Source organism: Dasypus novemcinctus, chromosome 11 (assembly GCF_030445035.2).
Source record: "Dasypus novemcinctus isolate mDasNov1 chromosome 11, mDasNov1.1.hap2, whole genome shotgun sequence".
Classification (NCBI taxonomy): Eukaryota; Metazoa; Chordata; class Mammalia; order Cingulata; family Dasypodidae; genus Dasypus; species Dasypus novemcinctus.
In genome coordinates, this window is record NC_080683.1 from 68,469,330 (window position 1) to 68,483,608 (window position 14,279).

At 35.2% G+C, this 14,279-nt stretch overlaps 1 pseudogene; it reads right to left on the reverse strand.

Moving 5' to 3' along the window:
• Positions 1 to 963: 963 nt before the first annotated feature.
• Positions 964 to 1,441, reverse strand: LOC111766957 (large ribosomal subunit protein eL15-like; annotated as a pseudogene).
• Between the last annotated feature and the right edge of the window lie 12,838 nt (positions 1,442 to 14,279).

A 14,279-nucleotide genomic window follows, 5' to 3' on the forward strand; every position in this document is an offset into this window, starting at 1 on the left:
CTATGATGGCACTTTCATTATGTTACCCCAAATTATCAAGAATATCACATATGCCAAGATAGAATGTGCCCATGTTTTTCATTTCATTTCTCAAAGAAAGATGTTTTAAGCTCCAGAAATTAGAGTAAAAGAGTCATGGAAATGGGAAGCCCATTTTGTCACTAGTTAACATAACTGTTAATTGGTACAGTACGGAATTTGAGAGGAAAATCCTTATTAAGTAGTTTTTACCTAAACCAGTAAACCAATTAACCTCAATTCTTAGTGATAATTGTGACATTTAAGAGCCTAAACAAAGAAATATGGCATTTTCCCCTTATCCCAATAATAATTGAAGACTTCTCCCCATACAACTGCTTCCACATATCTTCATGAATTTTATGGTTTTTGAGTCAAAGTAAGAATCAGTAGTGGAATACCTGTGTAGTTAAGCTGGTGTAGCTGAATTGGAGAAAATGAGAATATTGTCTACCTTCTTGATAAGGTCATAGTCTATAAGAGAAATATATAGGGACAAGACCACTGAAGTTATTTATTATATTACTGATCCTTTAGGCTTTTTGAAGAGGACTGGAGCATGCAGGATGGGGATTATTTTGAAGTGTTCATTCTTCAAATATAGTCTTCTAAGGAGGCATTTAAAAAAGTTGTTATTAAGCAAAAATGAGGTCAAATTAAAAGTACTTATTAAATAATGAAAAGGCAAGGTTATTCAAGTGTGGAGGTAGAAGCTTGGAAAGTTGTAGTTCCCTTATTCATGAATGGATGGGAGAATGACAGCCTGGGGCATATCTGGAAATTGTGAGCATGGAAGTGGGAAGGCTAAATATCAAAGTATAGATGTTGAGGTATATTATGAATATGAAGTTTATAAGTGAATTTTTGGAAGGAATGCCTACAGTAGAATTTTTTTTTGGCCTAAATTGTTTATTAGGTATGAATTTTACAAATATTATTTACACATTAGGGGTAACGGTTTAGTTGGAGAGTGTTGAGCCTTCTCCAAGCTGCACCACAAGAGCCGCCAATAGTGACGTGGAACTTGTAGCCCTTTACATGGCCATAGCTCCTGCACCCCACAGACATCAGCCCACACATCTCTCTCCCTAGGTGATCCAATGGGTTCACGATTTCTTCTGATAGTTTTATGGAAGGATCAATGAGGATAACCTCAAAGAATTTCTTTGTGGAATAGTCACCAACCCACCAAGAATTCAGGATGCTCAGCACTCCACAGAGCTGTCCAGCTTGCTCCTCAGCAACAGATTGAAGGCTTAGAGCAAAGTTTAGCTGGTTAACACCATAATGGACAGGCTTGCTCTAGGTTGCACTCTTTAGCAGAGAGCTGGTGGTACTGCCAGCAGTGGACCCTCAAAAGAAAGCATATCACATCGGACTGCTTCTTCCTCCATAACTCCTGGATGTATTTGTAAGCACCCATCTTGGCTTAGCTAATGGATGCCACCAGGTGGAAAAAGCTTGCAGTAGGATTTTGAACTGAAGTACTGTAGATAATTTTATAATCTCTCTAGTCTAGTCCCTGAAATCTTCAGTGAATTGCTTATAGATTCTTTGGGTAGGAGGATATTCTTTAATATAAACATGAAAGCATTTTAAAGCCTGATTTATGTTTGGCAAGAGTATAAAGGAGGTTGTCTCTGGGAAAAACCAGTCATGGAATGACACCAGATATGACTAAGTGGAGACCTTTTTATATTCCTCTTTTCTATTATTTGGTTCTCAGATTAGAGATAGCACATGGTCACCCTATGTACCTTTGCACTCTGTAATTGCTAAACCTTGCATATCCTTTTCCTCTTTTGGCAATGAGGTAGATCAAATCAGTGACATCAAACATATCCAAGCCTTAGAGACTCCAAATGGATGTAAAGGGCTTAGTCTCTTGAAGAGTGTGTGGTATGGCAACTCAATATTTTATGTGAATAAGGATAAATGAGGTAAGAATGCAAAATAGTCAAAATTTATGCATCTCAATTTAAGGTAAAAGCCTTGGTTGCAATATTTAATAATGGGAGAATTATATCTGACATGAATAAAAATATACATGCATTTACACAGAAGTCTATTATTATCTAAAAAGAATATGTCATTTGCCAGATACACTTGACTGGGATAAGCATGCAACTTTCCTATTGTAATATTTTTTAGTAGATAAAGGTATTATCCAAAAAGGGAAAAGAGAATTTTTTTCTAGAGATTTAGTCCTATATTAGATTATGTATAAGTTACGAAATTCATTCAAGGGATAATTTTTTGACATATCGTCAAGTGGAATTGTAAAAAAGAAAATGAAAGGCTTATATTTATCAAGAAGATTTTACCTTACCAGAAATATGGATAGATTCTAGAAGCAAAAGTAAAGATCTTTGTCTGAAAACCATTGACCAGTATAATATGGGGTAAATTTGAAGTAGCCATAAATGTTTGATGAAATAATCCTAATGGAAATCATTTGGAAAGGGCACAATGAGTATGCTTTTTATGATGCACCATTGCCACTTGGCCAATTGTTCTCAAACAATGATGTAAATCAGGAATGCTTAGGAAAGCCTTTAAATGCATTTGCTCAACTTCTGCCCCAGAGATGATGTTCATTCAAACGACCTGTGGTAAGCAGGCAGGTGGTTGGCAGATGCACATGGATATCCTATTCTGGGCTCTAAGGTGATTGCAAATGTGCCAAATTAAGGATTTTGATTTCATCTCTGGGTCTCAAGCAGTACTTAGAAAGAATGGGCTAGCTGGCTGATTCTTTGATCAAACCCAAAAGATGATAATAAAAACAAAGTGTTATATAAAGTTGTTTTCAAGACAACTAACCACACCCTAAATTGATCTTGACTTAAGGACTTTTTGATGTAAAGGTTCACTCTGATCATGCTTTGGGACTTGGACTTTTAAGGTTCTTACCATGCCCCATCCCCCTTATTTTCCCAAATATGAGCATTATATGCCTCTCATATTGAAACATAAATGTTTGCAGGTTTTTTTCCTGGCTGTGTCATTCATAAAATAATATAGTGAGTAAGGAAGAGGTTACTCATTTTGCCAAAAATGTAAATTTTCATGGCTGCTTATACTATATCAATCTCCAGGATTTCTTGGGCTCAAAGGAGAAAGGCACTCCACCTGGTAGAAATCTTGAAATTTTGATCCTTAGTCATACTATTTTACTGCTCTTGAGAACATGTCCAATGAGTCATCTGATCTTAATATGCAGTAAGAATCATCTTATCACAAGAGAGGCAATGGGTTATAGAGAAAAGAACATTGGACAAAAAATTAAAGATCAAGCTTTGAGTCCCATCAATGGTGTCACCTCTTTTTCGTGAGTCTCATAGGTATATCTCAACAACTTTTAGACTTTCTAACCTATGAAATGTACTTAATTTATATTCTCCATCCCCTGGTAGGATTATGGTAACAGAAAATAATGTATATAAAAAGTAAAACACATAAATGCGACCTTTTATCTCTATTCTCTGCTCCCATGGCATTTTACTATTTCAGAAAACCAAACTGTAAGATGCTTCCTAGCCCAATGTAATCAATCTGGATTCCTATATTCCTGTAAGTCTTCATTCAACTTGTTTTTTACTTATATACTCACATTGATTTTCCCCTATGAAATGGTTATAGCCCATGTTTTCTCCACTTTGTTCATGGAAAACCTGACATTCAGAAATGTTGGGTGAGCACATACCTTGTGATAATGAAGACAGAAGCAGAGGTTGGCTGAACCCTAATCAAATGCTTTTTTCCTAAACTTTGTTGAAGTAAACTACAAAGTTTTGATATTTGACACTGAGAGTACCCTGGATTTATACTCTATCATTTCAGGAATCAGATTCTTTGAAATCCCTATAATCTTACCAGTCAAAAATTATTCTTTAATGTAGCAAAATAGAGTGTTGTCAATAAATAACTAAAATTTATAAAGTGTATTTTAATATTCAGAGCTTTTACATGCCTCCTAATTTATATCCATCATTATGTATATTATCTCCACATCTTATCAATACCAAATCATTGGGCAATATCTCTCTGCATACTCTAGATTATGTATTTGTATATGAAGATTTGTATTTTGAAGTATATGTTAGAATTCCAATTAGAAAAACCTGGCATCCCTAGACAATATCAACATTCTTTTGACTCTTTGTCATAAATAATTTTTTCTTTTTAGGGTGTTACCTGGGCCCAATAAACAATGCCCAATTGTCATGAGGGATTTGGTCATATTCTGTTAATCACTAACACAGCCATATAACATTTAAAAGTACTTATTATGGGCCAGCTACAAGGCTAAGTACATGGGATAAAAGATTGAAAAAGATGCAGTTCATATCCTGAAGCAATTTTATATTGTTTATGAATTCCAAAAACAGATATTGGATTGTGTCTGAAAATTGGTCTGTTCCTCTGGGCATATTAGACTGATTAGATTCAGAGGTTTTACTTTTATTTTATTAAATCAAGATTAGGGCTTTTATTTGACCACATCACTGGGGTGTACAGGGTTGAGTCCCCGCTCCCTTGGTGGGGAGAAAACAGACTCTCATACAGAAGTAAACACAAGGAGGAGAACACAGAGTTTAGTTTTTGGCACTGGAGCCCCATGGAGAGAGCTGAGCCATTTGCCTGATAGTTTGCAGCTGCAGAGACCAGAGCCCTGAGCAGCTGAGCTCGGGAAAGAGATGAGCCCTCCAGCCCACAGCTGAGATCAGAAGAGGCTGGGCCCATGGAGCCTTAAGATGAAGAGGAAGGCTGAACCCTGGCAGACATCACTCACCATCTTGCTTTAACACATGGCAAATGACTTTGGGTGAGAAAGAACCTCTCATGAGGCCTTAAGTTGGACTTTTTAGGACCTTGTGACTGTAAGCTTCTAGCCCAAATAAATATCCTTTATAAATGCAAAAATGTTTCTGGTATTTTGAATCAGCTCTCCTTTGACTGACTAATACATGTCCCAAATAACTTATATAATAGGGAGAAATGTACATAAGTAAATAGGCTATTCAATACACGGCAAAGGACTACATGCTCTGATATAGATAAGTAAAGTCATGACTTGTTTTTGTGAACTCTAAGTTATTCACGTAAGTCAACCAAATTACAAGGTGAGAATTATAGAAAGCTGCAGAAGTAAGCTGGGGCCAGGTTGTAGATACCTGGCAGCAATGTGAGGTTAGACTTCATTGAAGAAATAATGAGGTATCGTCCAGAGATGCATGTAAATCTTTTCCAGAAAAATTAATCCAGAACTGAGAAGAAAGGGATTGAAGCACTACTAGAGCTTTGGCATCAGTGGGAGACTTTTGGGTAAGATTTGTAGTGGCCTGAAATAAGGTAGTCAATTATAGTGATAATCAGAAATTAGAACTGATGGAACTACCCATTGATTGGATTAAGGTTTAGGGAAGTGGAAGCTAAGCATGGATCAGAGAGAGAGAAAGAGAGAGAGGGATTCAAGTTAGAAACCATGGGCATCCAGTAACTTCTGTACTAAAACATTCTCTGCAGCCAGTTGCCCAGGTTAGTAACTGCATGATTAAAGCACAGCAGGCCTGTTTTGTGCCTTTGTGATACATAATGTTCATAGTATAGCATTATAGATTTCTCTTCCACTGTAGGAATGTGTTTTTCCTTGATAGTTTATTTTACTTTCTGCTCTTACATATCAATTTTCTCTGCAAAAATCACACAATTCTTTCAATTACTAAATCTATATTCACTTCCTTTAAAAAATCTCAATATTGATGGGTGACTGTGTGATGGAGGGGTTTCTCACTGTTCACTAATTGTTTATAAGGGCCTTCTCTTCACCTTTTGAAATGCCTTTTTTATAATCATTGAAGAATAAATCTGGGTTTCATCATCAACAGAGTTTGACAGCAAATAAAGAAGTCAGTGGGTGGGACTCTTGCAGGGCCTGGGCAGCGAAGTACAGACTAATGTTCTCTACTTTTTCTAGACATAGTTAAATTTCAAAACTATTAATAATAGCAACAATTTTAAGACTACAAAGTTATTTAAATGGATTATATTACATGAAGAAAAGTATGGAATATATAATAAAAAAGTTACAGTTGCTTATTATCTTTATGTAAGAAAAACACTGAAATGAACATATTTATTTCCAGTGTTTTTCTGGCCCTCTTTCTTCTCTTTCTTCTCCTCATCCTAAATTATATTATTATACACTTCTCACAGAATTAGAATAGCACTATTTATATTTTTATTTCCCATACATCATTTATCATGAGCATTTCCTGATGGTAAGCTGTATTATTTGAATTATGGTTCAGAGAAGAGTGACAACAGCAACTGCAACAACAAAAGCCACCCCACCAAGATGAGAATGTATTTCTAACTGGAAGAAACCAGTCATAAGTGTTATGCCACACTAATCTGTGTCAGGGACCAGGATCCCTGTATTTCATTCTTTACATGAGACTTCCTTTCTCAAAATAACCCCATGGTCCTCGATAGCTGCTTTATCTCTAAATAGTGTATCTACATTAAAACCAGCAAGAAAGATAAAGGAGGTGTGAAGGAACTTCCTATCAGAGCAATTCCACAATGTTGCACACACCATTTACTCTTACAGTATGCTGGATGGAACTTAGTCAATTGCCCAAATGTAGCTGCATAGAGACTAGGAAATATAGTTTTTATTCTGGGAAGCTACATGCTTGGAATAAAAATTGAGAGTTTTACTATATTAAATTTGAGGGAAATAGCTATTGTGGGACAACTAGAAGTGTCTGAAATCTAAGTGGTAAAGCAAGTTTTGTGTTTTAGTTTTGCTAACCATGTAAAATTGTTCATTCTAAAATTATAGGTTATATTTGTTCATACAAGAGTTGCCCACTTTCGATATGTAAAATTTCAATCATCTACCTTTATTTTTATACAACAGTGTTTTAGTTTGTCAGGGCTATGACAAATACTACACAGTGGGCTAGCCATGGTTTTGAAGGCAAGAAGTCCAAATGCAAGATGTCAACAAGGCCATGCTTTCTCTTGGTGTGGTAATGTTCTGATAATGGCAGTCTTCTGTCACCTGGCTCTCTCTCTTTCCTCTCTTGCTTCTTCTGTCTTTGGATTCAATCCCCCAAATGTGGTCAATCTAAAAGAAATTCTAGGGAAGCGGATGTGACTCAACTGACAGAGCACCTGACTACCATATGGAGGGTCCAGGGTTCGTTACCCAAGGCCTCCTGACCCATGTGGTGAGGTGACCCACGCGCAATGCTGCTGTGTGCAAGGAGTGCTGTGTCATGCAGGGCATACCTGCGTAGGGTGCCCCACACGTAAGGAATGCACCCCACAAGGAGAGTCGCCCTGCGTGAAAAAAGTGCAGACCGCCCAGGCAGGAGTAGTACCGCACGCATGGAGAGCTGACACAGCAAGATGATGCAACAAAGAAAAGAGACACAGTTTCCCAGTGCCGCCAGATGATGCAAGCAGGCACAGAAGAATGCACAGTGAATGGACACAGAGAGCAGACAACAGGGGGGACAGGAGAGAAATAAATAAAAATAAAATAAAATAAAATCTTTGAAAATAAAAAAAATTAAAAAAAAAATTCTAGCAGAAGAGTGGAGCTGGACACCTTTGCTCACTTAACAATTTTGCCTAAATTAAGGCCTGGTGTCAGCATTTTGTTACTTATTTTATTTAAAAAACCCAAAAAACAAAAAAATTAACTATGTCTTTGCAGCATGGTACTGTCCTAGAATAGAAAACACTATATATGTAGGAAGATTCTTCCTTTAGTATGTTTATGGTAATTAACTGTGAAAGAACTATTCAAAAAGTTTACATGTTTAGCATATGTAACCTTTAGTATTAAAATTTGGGCACCAGAATTTGTATACATATGAAAATGTATTTTTACTGAGATATGAGTTTAATAAAGCACAATTATGAGGGACAACAACCATGAAATTATCTTAATTAAAAATATAAATCTTTCAATAGTATGATGAAAAAAGTTGTCAAACTTTTATATTCTCAGTGTTGGAGAAAAAAAGCTAGAAAATTTAATGATCACAGAAATGATAGAGACTCTAGCTCCTTATTTCTGAAAGAAAAAATAGTATCTCAAATTACTGATCTCATTTACTCTTTAACTATATATCTATATCTGTATCTATATCTATATCATCTCCATGACCAGTCATATATATAACTGGTGCTCATAATGTGAGAAAAAGTAGTGTGAATAGATAGACACAATAAAATTTCTTTAAAAGTAGGTATTATGCATTTAAATATTTTTCTTTCAAATCTATTCCTAGCACTAATCCATTTGCTAAAAAAAACTACTGTAATAGCATTTTACTATTATTTTTCTGCCTTATTAGACATGATAAATGGTGCAATCTACTTTCATAGCACAAGGTGAGGTAGAGAATCATTTCATTGCCAATGAATGAAAGCAATTTAGACAACTCTTTCTGATCGTTATCACAGAGAATAAAGGAAACAAAATGCTCAATAATCAATAACAATTGTCAACCACAAATCAAGGTCAAGCCCTTGCAATTTTCATGGCGTAGCAGGTTCAATGTTAGGCCATCTAGGATTCCACTGACTTCAGGAAGTCCTCCTCAATCTCCTCTCTGGGGTAGTACCTTGTGAATGCTTCTACTACCACACTTCTCAAAGCATAATTTTTTCCTCTATCCTTAGAACATGCTAGTCACCAATCTTAAAATGTACAAGTATGATTTATTAATATGTGTGTATCTGATATCTGTATCTATTTCTGCCACATTCTCAGACCAAAAATATATTTATTGGAAAACTAAGTTTTAAAAAATACTTAAAATTCCCTCTTCAGACCTCCCTTTAGAGCATGACATTTTAACTTATTGAAGCCTTCATGAGCTCAGTTAAGACACAGTTTTAACATGTTTAACTGAGATTATCTCCATATTTGCTTTTAGAATACTCCTTTCATAGCAGTTTCATTGTTTTTCAGGATAGAAAATGTTTTGGAAAATGCTATTTTAGTTGCATCATAATGTATGTAACATTTGTTTTTGTTGTTTTTTTTTCTGACAATCATTATCAACAACCAACTCCGTTCCAAATTATACAGAAAATAATATCTCTTTACCCTCAAAGAGCAGGTGAATTTAAAATAGAGGTAGGCAATTTTAAAACAGAGATAAGAAAATGAGATAGAGACCTGCACAGGGGCTATGTCTTGCTTTGGCACCCTTGACTATTTGAATTGAATATACATGATCTTGGAAGGACAATTTCACTCCCTTACGTACTACAATCAGATTCCTATTAAAGAATCAATGATTTTCTTAACTGTGGTCCATCCATTTAATTAGAGTCTGTTTCTTATAATTATTTTGAAATGCACTAATTTGGAAGATCTTATACTGGTATTGACACTAGTTCATGACACTTTTAAGAAAGTTGTATAAAATATTTTAAAAATATTAAGAAAATTGAATAAAATATTAAGACTTTTACAACTTCTGAAAGATATACATATAAGCATAAATATGCTATGGTGTTATAAACCTCAGGTTAAGGACTTTTGTTTAAGTAACGTATTTTAGTCTCCATTTTTCACAGAGGGAATTTCAGAAAGGTCGAATAACCTATCTGTGTAAATCAGATGATATGTGGAAGAGTTGGAATTCAAATCCAGGCTCTCTAAGCCTCGATTTAATGCTCTTTTTTTTTTTACCATACTTCAGCTGCCTCCTCCCTAATATAGTGGGTTAAAGCTGTATGTACCCCAGAAAAATATGTTTTTAAATCTAATCCATTCCTGTATTTGTAAACCATTCTAAGTAGGATCTTTTGATGAGGATACTTCAGTTAAGGTGTGATCCACTGCATTCAGGATGGGACTTAATCCTATCACTGGATTCCTTTAAATGGAATGAATACAGAGAGAGATAGATAGAGAGAGACACAGAGAGACAGAGAGCATGCCACAGAAGGAGTTAAAAGCAATGAAACCCAGAAATGGGAAGAGAAGGGAAACACCAGCAGATACCACCGTGTTCTTTGCCACATAGTAGAGTAAAAAATTGCCAGAAACTGGTCTTCAGGAAGATGATGCCTTGATTTGGACATTTTCCTGGCCTCAAATATAAGTTAATAAATCCCCATTGTTTAAGCCAATCCATTTCATGGTATCTGCTTTAAGCAATGTAGGAAACTAAAACCCCTAGTATCCTCGTAACTGAGAATACTATACTTTGTCTTCTTTTTCTATTTTTTAAAAAATTTACATTAAAAAAATATAAGAGGTTCCCACATACACTCCATCCCCCTCACCCCACTCCTCCCAAATTAACAACCTCCTCCATCATCATGGGACGTTCATTGCATTTGGTGAATACATTTTGGAGCACTGCTGCACCACATGGATAATGGTTTACATTGTAGTTTATACTCTTCCCCAGTCCACCCAGTGGGCCATGGCAGGACATATGTTGCCCAGCATCTGCCCCTGCAGTACCACCCAGGACAATTCTTAGTCCTGAAAATGCTCCCACATCATATCTCTTCTTTCCTCTCCCTAGCCTCAGCAGCTACCGTGGCCACTCTCTCCACATCAATGCTACAATTTCTTCCATTACTAATCACAATAGTTCCATAGTAGAACATCAGTAAGTCCACTCTAATCTATATTCTATTCCTCCATCTTGTGGACCCTGGGATGGTTATGTCCACTCCATCTCTGTATTGAGAGGGGGCTTGGATTTCACATGGATGATGGATGCAATTCTCCTACTTGCAGTTGTAGGCACTCTTGGCTTCCTGGTGTGGTGGTTGACCTTCTTCACTTCCCTGTTCGCTGGCTGGGGTAAGTCCAATAAACTTTTTCTGCTGGGTTTCATCAAGTTCAATAAACATGCCACAATTTTAGATTAATTTCATGATTAAAATGGGATATGAAATGGTAGAGAAAATGCCTAAGTAATTAATTTGAGCTGTATTTCCTATAAAATTTATTTGTGAGGATATTTTTTTTCTGAAGTGTTTGTGAAATAATATTTTAACCAATCCATACCTTAAGACTCTTAGATTCAAGCCAAATAGACGTCATAAGTTATTATCCTTATGTTGGAGTGTCGGCTAATGAGATTTAACAATGTTCAATACTTTTTCTTCTTCATCTGAGCCAGAAGCTAGCAATATCAGAAAACTTTCTTTCTTTTTTTTTCCAGATACCTTTAACTAAGGCATCCAAAGATGAACAAGAATATATCAATTTTAGGTTCTCTATTGTCCCTTTAGTGACTTATTTTTACTTTTTTACTTTTTATGTGAGACTTTTATTACACAGGGCCTTCTAGAAAGTATATAGATTAATGCTTTATTTATATTGCTCAATGGAAGAGGACAAAGGATGGGGAGTGAAGTCCTCACATACTCCAGAAATAGTGATGTGATGAATATGGAATACAATTTTGTACCTAGATCTAGAAGTGGTTTTGCTTACTGATCTGTACCAAGATGGGTTTTCTAGCCTTTGTGCCAGTTTTTGTGAGTCCTACTATAGCCTTTCCATCAATTCCCTTCTGGTTTGAGTTACTCAGATATAATTGATTTTTATTGCTTGAAAATAGATTTGATTCTTAATACATTTTATATCTCAATTTGGGGTCTACTCTGCCTTTCATTCATTCTTGAGAATTTAATTTTATTTGTTTTCTTTTTGTCTATAAAAAGACAAAAAGCAATTTTTTTTTTGTCTAAAAAGCCGTTTGCTACCCAAAAGGATTTAACTTGATGATTTCTTCTGACTCTCTGGCCCAGAACTCCTTCTTGTTCAGTAGCACAAGATTTAATTCCTGGCATCAAATATCAAACCTGGTTAGGTCAACCAATGCCTTGCTAAAGAAATGGGGTTAAATGTATATTAAAATACTATTAGAAGAATAATATAATAAAATTATTCACACAAAATATATGAGTCTTCTGAAAGGTAAAATAAATTTCAACATCTTTTGCCTCCCCCCATGTCCTTGCACTTGAGGTTCTGACCATACCAACCAAGATCCTCCAACAAATTGGTTGATTCATGGCTCCATGCAACTGCAACACCATTCCTTCAGCCAAAACATTCTCTTCATCTCTTCTCCCAATAAACCTTGTGCATAGCATGGGTGATAAGTATGTTACCACGTATAAGATTCTTTACTATTTGCTAGACACTAAGCTAGCTTTATATGGATTATCATATTAATGTATTCAGTATACACTACTAACCCATTTTAACTTCCATGGTGATTTTCCTATCTCTTTCAGATCTTGCAGAATATAACATTTTGTATAATTACAAAGTAATTATAAGGCATTAAGTCCAAACTTTTAGTGTACAAATCTCAAGAAATGATAAAATTGCAGAAAAAGTAATATATAAAATATTTTAACAACTACACAACTATATGTGAATGAATTGAAAAGCATGTATTAAATTCACTGTGAATATGTGTATATAGGATTGCAAGAATCTGTCTCATTGTCCTTAAAAATATTTTTGCCTGTGGACTATATCTTTATTTATATATATATATGTTTTGCTGGATAGTTGTAAACAAAATTTTAATCTTTTTGCACTACAGTTCTGCACCTTTCCACCTACTTGCCCCTCTTCCTGATATAACATTGCTGCATCATCTTGTGTAGTTAAAGTGTGACCAAATGTAATTTAGTAAGGAGAGAGGTGAAGTGACATGAAGCATGAAATTCAAAAATGAGTGTCATACCATTTTTCATATTGAGTAGTTAGCATTAATTCACATTCCAAGCAACTTGATGCAAATATTTTGTTGCAAAATTGAAGAAAGTGATGGTCTTTCTTATATTCACAGCATATTTAGGGAAGTTTGAAAAATTGCTATTAAAAATATCAGACACAGTTACTTAACTATTACTGGATTCAATTTGTGGCAATTTGAATGTATCTCTTTCAGCAATTACACCCATGTTATCAACTTAGGGCACTGAAAGGTATTGGGTAACACACAGATGTATGTGTGTGATTCAGGCTGATTTCTAATGGGATCTCCCAGAGTGTCACCAGTTAATTTTGCCTTCCTCTCCCCCGTACAATATCTTTGATTTCTGCCAGCTCCTTCCCCACTATTTATTTCTGGAGAAAAAGAGTCAATATAAACTGATTGGAGGCAGAAAAAAAGAAGGAAGGAAAGATGACAGACATGTCGATAGGTATTAGAATATGTTTCTAACATCTATCAAGTTGGCAAAACATTTCTGGAGATCATTTCAAGAAAGAAAAAAACTTGTTTTCAATAATTAACACGTTGGAATGGGTGTCATAGCTCACTGTTCCAATCTGAATTTTTGTGAGATTATTTTTCAGCTCCCAGAGTTTTACAATGAAATTCTATCCCAATTTCAAAAATAATTTTCCCTCTGGTAAAATAAGTGTGCGATGTCTCCTTGTATATCATCTACATCTAGAGCAGCTATATTTTAGATACCAGATTACAATTAGAGAATTTTATTAATTATATCTTCAATAAACCCTTTATACAATATAAAGTTGGTGAAACATATGAATGCTAGAAAATAGAACAATTCTGGTACAACCTCATCAGTTGAAAACCTAGACTGGGAAGAATTCTCCTCCATAGATCATATAATTTAGAGACAAACATTTAATCAAAGAGTTCAACAAGTGCACTGGAAATCATTAGGTATGGCATTGAAAGGACCATATATGACTGGATGAATGTTAAACATCTAGACCTACTTCTTCAAAGCCATAAGTCAAGTCCTAATGTGTTAATCAAAATGTTGGTTAAAAGGAATAAAAGCATTGCTTTAGTTTCCCTTGCAATCCTCAGTTGTACTGTAAGATGTAGGATTTGGGACCAGGCAAACTTTTGATTTTGTGGATTTCAGAACAAACTCAGTGCTGTCTTCTTTGTGTTTAGGTACCATTCAAACCAAAGATTTGAGGGTTTTTTGACCTTGTAAAACACCTTGTAAGGAATCAAAGCATGGAAAACTCAGTGCATAACAGATTGGTACATTCATTTTCAAGGCATGTACACTTAGAATCAGGGTCTAATGTGAAGTTACTTGTTCCTGGTGCTTATGAAAACAGAATGGTTTCCTATAAAAACAGTAACTATTTAATATTTGTTAATATCTATGCTTGATACAAAGGAATTTCTAATGAGAAAATTGAAATTGAGAAAATTGTTATTCTTTATTGGTTTCTAAAAAATGCA